We start from the raw sequence: 8,157 nt of genomic DNA, 5'->3' as shown, positions 1-8,157 counted from the left end.
CTTAAAACCTTCCCATTGCATAACCAACCCCCTTACCCAGATCTCTGACATTTTTATTAGTTTTTGATTTGATAAAACTTCTCGGTTTTTGTTCGCTTTCTAACCTTTACTTTGGATAAATAAAAGTGCGGTGGCGACTCGAATTGTATGCTTTACTTTTGATTTTGTCAATAAATCTAAAGGTAACGAAAACCCCGCTACAGAGCCCAAAATTGAGAAGCAAGTTAGAGGTTTTCTCGGTCGCTTGAATTATATTTCCAGATTCATTTTCCACATGACTACCACATGTGCGCCTATATTCAAGCTTCTTCAGAAAGATCAGTCTTGTGATTGGACCGAAGACTGCCAGAAAGCTTTTGACAGTATCAAAGAATATTTACTTGAACCTCCGGTTTTGTCTCCACCTGTTGAAGGAAGACCGTTGATCATGTATTTGACTGTGCTTAAAGATAGTATGGGTTGTGTTCTTGGTCAGCAAGATGAGACTGGAAAGAAAGAATTTGCAATCTACTACCTCAGTAAGAAGTTCACCGACTGTGAGACTCGGTATTCTATGCTTGAGAAAACTTGTTGCGCATTGGCTTGGGCTGCTAAGCATTTGCGTCAATATATGTTGAATCATACCACTTGGTTGATATCCAAAATGGATCCGATCAAGTATATATTTGAGAAGTCTGCTTTAACTGGGAGGATTGCCCGTTGGCAGATGTTGTTATCATAGTATGATATCGAATACCGATCTCAGAAAGCAATCAAAGGTAGTATCTTGGCTGACCATTTGGCTCACCAACCAATTGAAGATTATCAGTCAGTACATTATGTCTTTCCTGATGAAGAGTTTTTATACTTAAAAATGAAAGATTGTGATGAACCATTGCTTGGAGAAGGGCCAGAACCTGGTTCCCGTTGGGGCATGTTATTTGATGGAGCTGTTAATCAATATGGTAATGGCATTGGGGCAGTGATCATTACTCCTCAAGGCACGCATCTACCATTTACAGCTAGATTGACTTTCAAGTGTACAAGCTACATGACAGAATATGAAGCTTGCATTATGGGGCTTGAAGAGGCCATGAATCTCGGAATCAAGTATTTGGATGTCTTCGGAGATTCAGCTTTGGTTGTGAATCAGATCAAAGGTGAATGGGACACAAATCAACCTAGTTTAATACCATATAGAGATTATGCGAGAAAGATTTCAACTTTCTTTACAAAGGTTGAGTTTCATCATATCCCTCGAGATGAAAATCGGATGGAAGATGCTCTTACAATGTTGGCATCAATGATTGTGGTAAAGTATTGGAATGAAGTTCCCAATTTATTTGTGATGCGTCTTGATAGGCCAACCCATGTGTTTGTTGTTGAAGAGATCAAATGTAACAATCCAATTTTAGTATTTATTTATTATACTATTATTATTATATTTTATTTTATTTATTTGGAGGGTTAATTAATTAATTGGTTGTTAAGTAGTATAATAATTGATTATATTAATTAATTTGGGGTGTTAATTAATTATTTAGTTGATATGAGACATAATTAAATAATTATATTAATTAACTTGGTGTGTATATTGTGTTAGTTTAATTGAATTGAATTAATTAGAGATATTTAAATATTAGGTCTTATTGGGCCTATTAATTAAATTAGAGGTATCATGCTTTAACCCCAAATAGAATACTATAAATAAGAGGCGAGGAGAGTGAGAATTAGGATTCATTTGATCATTGTTGGCAATAGAGAAAGAGAAGAGGAAAAGTAAGGAGAAGCTAGGGTTTCTAGAAAATTGAAGAGGTAAGGGGGGAATCCTTATTATTATGGGTTAGTATGATCGGGTCAATGGGTAGATGTATGTTTAGGTTAAAATCCCTAATTTTGTATGGTTGTTTGGAATTGTTAATGTTGATGAGTATTATTGAGTTGTGGTGGTTTAATTGTGTGAAAACTGTAAATTAAACTTATATAACTAGAGTATTGTATGCGTTATAATTTTCTGAACGTGTAGCTTTTTACGGAATCGAAATCGGAGGTCCAAAAGTCCTCCAACGATGAAAAACGTAGAAAATTCTGCATTTTGTTTTGTGTTAACGCAGGAATAGCATTCTGTTTTGCGTTAACCGCTTAACCCAGGGCGTTAACCGGTTAACACTGTTAAAATCTGTTAGGAATTTCTTTCTGTTTTGCTTTAACCGGTTAACCCAGAGCGTTAACTGGTTAACACTGTTGGAATTTCCAGGAAGTGCGTTATGTGTAGCGTTAACCGATTAACACTGTTTGAAAAGTAAAAAACTGATATTTTAAATGCTGTAATTGTTTTGTAATGAAATCTATATGCGCGCATTTGGTAAGTAGCTTATATTTGTGAATGATATATTGTTATGAATGTGTATATGTGGATAATTCATAGAGTTGAATTATGGTTATATCTAGAATGATTAAGATGGTAGAGATGATCTTATTTGCATAATATGTGAATGGTGTATTTGTTATGAATGTGTATATGTACTATTGGTGGATAATTCATAGAGTTGAATTGTGGTAACATGTGGAATGTTAAGATGGTAGAGATGATCTTAATTGCATATGTGTTAGTATTTGTACATTCATTCATGGCATGGTCGGCTTCATGGTGGAAGTGGTGAAACTGTGGGTTCACATGGTGCACACGTTGATCCTCAATTGGAAATAGGCGTGGTAGATGTTGCACACGTTGATCCTTAATTAGAAATAGGCGTGGTAGATGTTGCACACGTTGATCCTTAATTGGAAATAGGCGTGGTAGATGTTGCACACGTTGATCCTTAATTGGAAATAGGCGTGGTAGATGTTGCACACGTTGATCCTTAATTGGAAATAGGTGTGGTAGATGTTGCACACATTGATCCTTAATTGGAAATAGGCGTGGTAGATGTAGCACAAGTTGATTCTTAATTGGAAATAGGCGTGGTAGTGGCTTGGATTCTAGGTATTGAATCGGAAAGCGGTGAAACGTTGGGTTCATATTATGGTACCACATGCACAGAGTCACATGTCTTGCATTGAGTTATATTAGAGTTATGTGATAATTGAGTGTATGCATTATTGTAATTGTGATGTGTGTATGAGATATGGTAATTGAATTTGATGATGTTTGGATACATAACTTGACAACATATGTTATTATGTGATAATTATAGTTATTTGTATATTTGAGAATATAATATTGGATTTTAATATTGTACTCCTTGAGTTTTATGGATGTTTGAAACATGTGAAATAGATGTTGATGAATATTATTTACATGGTTATGTGAAGTGTGATGAATTCCTTTAATTGTTGATTTAATCATTGTGCTTGATTATACTTCTTCATATTGATTTGAATTCTCACCCTTTCTGTTTGAATGTTACCTTTACATGGGTATCGCGCAAATACTCAGGAGTAGTAGCGCTGAAGTAAGTGGCCGGTAGCTCGCTCGAGAGTAGCTGGACAGTTCCCGTATTTTAGTTTGAAGACTAGGTAATTAGTCAATGCTCTGGTCATGTAACACGGGGTAGATTAGTAGTATTGAACTCGTATCCTATTTGGATAAGTATTATGTTATTACTTGCGAACATGCTTATTTGCAATTGCTGTTGAGAGGCCGTAGTGCCAAATATTCTGATTATGGTTTCAGTTTATTTTGAAGAGATTATTGAGAGATGATCATGGTATTGGACATGGAGCATTTGATGAAATGCATGAGTATTCATTATTTTCCGCTGCGAACGCATATTCTTGAATGTTCATGATAAGTGAAATGTGTTATTTGAAATGACCAGGTGTATTGTATATTGATGATGAATGAGGTTTGGTTTTGAAAACTTTTAGTTTTTGAAAACGTCGATGTGACTCCCTTTTGTTATATGCGTGCTTATCTACTCTGATTATATGTTAAGTATCTTGGGGTAGAAAAAGGGGTGTTACATTAGTGGTATCAGAGCAGGTCGCCCCGTCCGGCCAGGTTGTTTAGTTATGTTTGTTCCCTAGTATGCGACATGTGTGTTAACACTGTCGATGTTTGTTTTATTTTCCATTTGCAGGTTGGGAATGAAATAAGTGGGGGAGAAGCCCATGCTTCTCTTGGATGTTCCGATTGTATCGAGCTTGGACATTATGTTGTTGCATGCAAGAGTGCAGTGTTGGCTAGTTAACCTATTTTAAGAGGTCGGATTCGAGGATGGTGTTGGTTAGAATTTAATCGGGTGTATATCAACTGTTTTCGAGAAGACAGTTATTTTTACTGAGGTTGGTGCGGAGGAAGATTGGTTTGTGTCTGCTAAGCAAGTTGAGGAATCGGTGCAAGGTGGTGCCGAGTTGTTTAGGTTGTGTGCAACTTTGGATATTCGTGAGAAGAGGACGATTGAAGAATTGCAAATAGTTTGTGAGTTTGTGAAGGTATTTCCGGAAGATATAAGTGATTTACCTCCGGAACATGATGTTGAGTTTTCGATTGAGTTAGTTCCTTGAACTAGTCCTGTATTGATGGCTCCCTATAGAATGTCTGCTTCTAAATTGAAAGAGTTGAAGAGTCAACTTGAAGAGTTGCTTGAGAAGAAGTTTATTCGTCCTAGTGTGTCGCTGTGGGGTGCACCTGTTCTGTTGGTCAAGAAGAAAGAAGGTTCTATGAGATTATGTGTTGACTATAGACAACTGAATAAAGTGACGATTAAGAACAAGTATCCACTTCTGAGGATTGACGATCTGATGGATCAGTTAGTTGGAGCTTGTGTGTTTAGCAAAATTGATTTGAGGTCTGGGTATCATCAGATTCATGAAAAGGCTGAGGATATTCAAAAGACTGCTTTTCGGACAAGATATGGTCACTACGAGTACTCCGTGATGCCTTTTGGTGTGACTAATGCACTTGGTGTATTTATGGAGTATATGAATAGAATTTTTCATGATTCTCTAGATAAGTTTGTTTTTGTGTTCATCGACGATATATTGATTTATTCTAAGAGCGAAGAAGATCATGCCGAGCATTTGAAGGTTGTGTTATCGGTGTTGAAAGAGAGGAAGTTGTTTGCCAAACTCTCTAAATGTGAGTTTTGGTTGAGTGAAGTAAGTTTTCTTGGACATGTGATTTCGAGTGGTGGAATTTCTGTGGATCCTACGAAGATTGAAGCTGTATCTCAATGGGAAGCACCTAAGTCGATTGCTGAGATTCGAAGTTGCCTTGGTTTGGCTGATTATTATAGGAAGTTCATTGAAGGATTTTCTAAGTTGTCGTTACCATTGACGCAGTTGACTAGGAAAGGTCAAACTTTCATTTGGATTTCGCAGTGTGAAGCGAATTTTCAAGAACTTAAGAGAAGATTGACCGGATCCGTTAGAACCTTTCGTTGTGTATTGTGATGCTTCTTTGTTGAGTTTGGGAGGTGTTCTGATGCAAAAAGGGCAAGTGGTAACTTATGCTTCAAGGAAACTTAAAGTTCATGAGAGGATTTATCCGACGCATGATTTAGAGTTGGCCGTCGTTGTGTGTGTGTTGAAGCTTTGGAGACATTACTTGTTTGGATCTTGATTTGATGTGTTTAGTGATCACAAGAGTTTGAAGTACTTGTTTGATCAGAAAGAATTGAATATGATGCAAAGGAGATGGTTGGAATTCTTGAAAGATTATGATTTTGGATTGAATTATCATCATGGAAAGGCCAATGTTGTAGCCGATGTATTGAGTAGGAAGTCATTGCACATGTCTATGTTGATGATTCGAGAATTTGAATTCTTGGAGCAATTTAGAGATTTGAGTTTGGTTTGTGAAGCGATGTCTTCGTGTGTTAAGCTTGGTATGTTGAAGCTTACGTGTGGCATTCTTTGATTCCCTAATTACGACGAACTACATACCGATATCCGCTTAATTGATATTTAGTTTAGATCTTATTTTAGTTTTAACTTTTCCCCCGAAACAATCAAAATATCATCCGCCTTAGCTTTACGAAGTAACCTTTGAAAACGGTATATCGATTCATAAGTCCCTGTGGGATTGATATCTTTTAAAACTACGCGATAGAACTGTGCACTTGCAGTTAGTACCCCATTCGACTCATAAAGTCGCGATCAAATTTTGGCGCCGTTGCCGGGGACTTTTATTTAGTCGATATCGTAACTCTTCTGTTACGCTGTAGAGACTAAGGTTTTTATTTTTATTTCTTCTTTTCGTTGATTTGTATGCCACACACTCGCTCACAAGGCGAGCCGTTTTACTTACGAATCAACGACATCGAACTATATCTCCGATTCTTACGACGAATTCGGGAATATCGTGCTGCAAACAATCTCCCTCCTATCGAAGTGCCCGACCTCAAAAATCTTCTTCCTTCACCAATACCCGAGATGGCAGAACCAGCTCGTGCCCTTCGAGATTACGCCGCTCCATCGCAAGATGAGCCGCATTCGAGTATTGCTCCACCCGTAATCGAAGCAAACAACTTCGAACTTAAACCTTCTCTGTTGCAGGCAGTGCAACAGAATCAATTCTCTGGAAATCCTACCGAGGATCCAAACCTTCATTTATCCGTGTTTGTCCAATACGCTGATACTGTTAAAGCTAATGGTGTCACTTCAGAGGCAATTCGACTTCGCCTTTTTCCTTTCTCGTTGAGAGATAAAGCTAGAAGATGGCTTCAGTCTCTTCCTTCCAACTCAGTTACCACATGGAACGAGTTGAAGAAAGTCTTCCTTGCCCGATATTTTCCTCCAAGCAAAACAGCTATGTTGAGAGCCCAGATAAATGGATTTAAACAGAAAGATAACGAGTCTCTTTTCGAAGCATGGGAAAGATACAAAGACATGATGAGACTTTGTCCACACCATGGTTTAGAGGACTGGTTAGTAATTCATACCTTCTATAATGGTCTCTTGTACAACACAAGGTTAACAATAGACGTCGCAGTAGGTGGTGCACTTATGGATAAACCTTATGCCGATGCTTATCAACTTATCGAAAGCATGGCTCAAAATCATTATCAATGGGGAAGCGACCGAGCAATGGTAGAGAAACCTCAAACGAAAAGTGGCATGTACGAGATAAGTAGCCTTGATCATGTTAATGCAAAAGTGGAAGCCCTGGCCCAGAAAATTGAAAGTTTGAATGTATCACCTCCAACCACCGTGGTTGCCGCAACTCAGAATTGCGAAGTCTGTGGAATCCAAGGTGACACTCCTATTGATTGTCAACTCCTAACCGGAATCCAAGCAGAACAAGTGAATTATGCTCAAGGAAACCCCTACTCGCACACCTATAACTCAAACTGGAAGAATCATCCTAATTTTTCATATAAGAGTAATAATGCTTTACATGCACCAGGCCAAGCTCCAAATCAAGCCCCAGCTATACCTCCTGGATATCAAAAGTCGATCCCATCTACACCTAACAATAACGTTCCTAGGAAGTCCAACTTGGAAATCATGATGGAAAACTTCATAGCTTCTCAAGAGCAAACCAATAAAGATTTCTTAAACCAGAATGTACACACTAGCGAACAAATTAAACAACTAGCAAGTAAAGTAGATGCCCTGGCTACCCATAACAAAATGCTGGAAACACAAATCTCACAAGTAGCTCAACCACAAGCGCCTACTGCTGCCCCAACTGGTACATTTCCTGGACAACCCCAACCTAACCCAAAAAGCCACGCTCATGCAATCATACTAAGAAGTGGAATGGAAGTGGAAGGACCAGTAGATCCAAGAAATGAAAACCAAAACTCTAAGAAGTCAATGGAGGAAGAAAGTACACCTAGGGAAAAGGAAGAGAGTAATAAGGAAACCGTAGAAAAGAAAGAACCTTATGTACCTCCACCACCATATAAACCACCTATCCCTTACCCTCAAAGGCTTATTAAAACCAAAGATGCGGGCCAATTTAAAAAATTTGTTGACCTACTGAAACAATTAAACGTCACAATTCCGTTTACAGAAGCTATTACGCAGATGCCCTCATATGCTAAGTTCTTAAAAGACATTCTTTCTAATAAAAGGAAACTTGAAGATAGCGAAACCGTTACACTCACTGCTGAATGTAGCGCCATAATCCAGAATATGCCTCCTAAACTTAAAGACCCTGGTAGTTTCTCTATACCCTGTCACATAGGAAAATTTGTCATAGATAAAGCCTTATGCGATTTAGGAGCC

At 38.0% G+C, this 8,157-nt stretch overlaps 1 non-coding gene across 1 annotated transcript; it reads right to left on the bottom strand.

Annotated features, from left to right (window-relative positions):
* Positions 1-6,735: 6,735 nt before the first annotated feature.
* Positions 6,736-6,842, bottom strand: LOC127099714 (small nucleolar RNA R71). Its single transcript, XR_007794190.1, has one exon. It is a non-coding gene; the product is annotated as a small nucleolar RNA R71 (small nucleolar RNA).
* Between the last annotated feature and the right edge of the window lie 1,315 nt (positions 6,843-8,157).

The sequence above is a fragment of the Lathyrus oleraceus genome, chromosome 6 (assembly GCF_024323335.1).
Source record: "Lathyrus oleraceus cultivar Zhongwan6 chromosome 6, CAAS_Psat_ZW6_1.0, whole genome shotgun sequence".
Lineage (NCBI taxonomy): Eukaryota > Viridiplantae > Streptophyta > Magnoliopsida > Fabales > Fabaceae > Lathyrus > Lathyrus oleraceus.
This window is presented reverse-complemented; position numbering and strand designations above follow the sequence as displayed.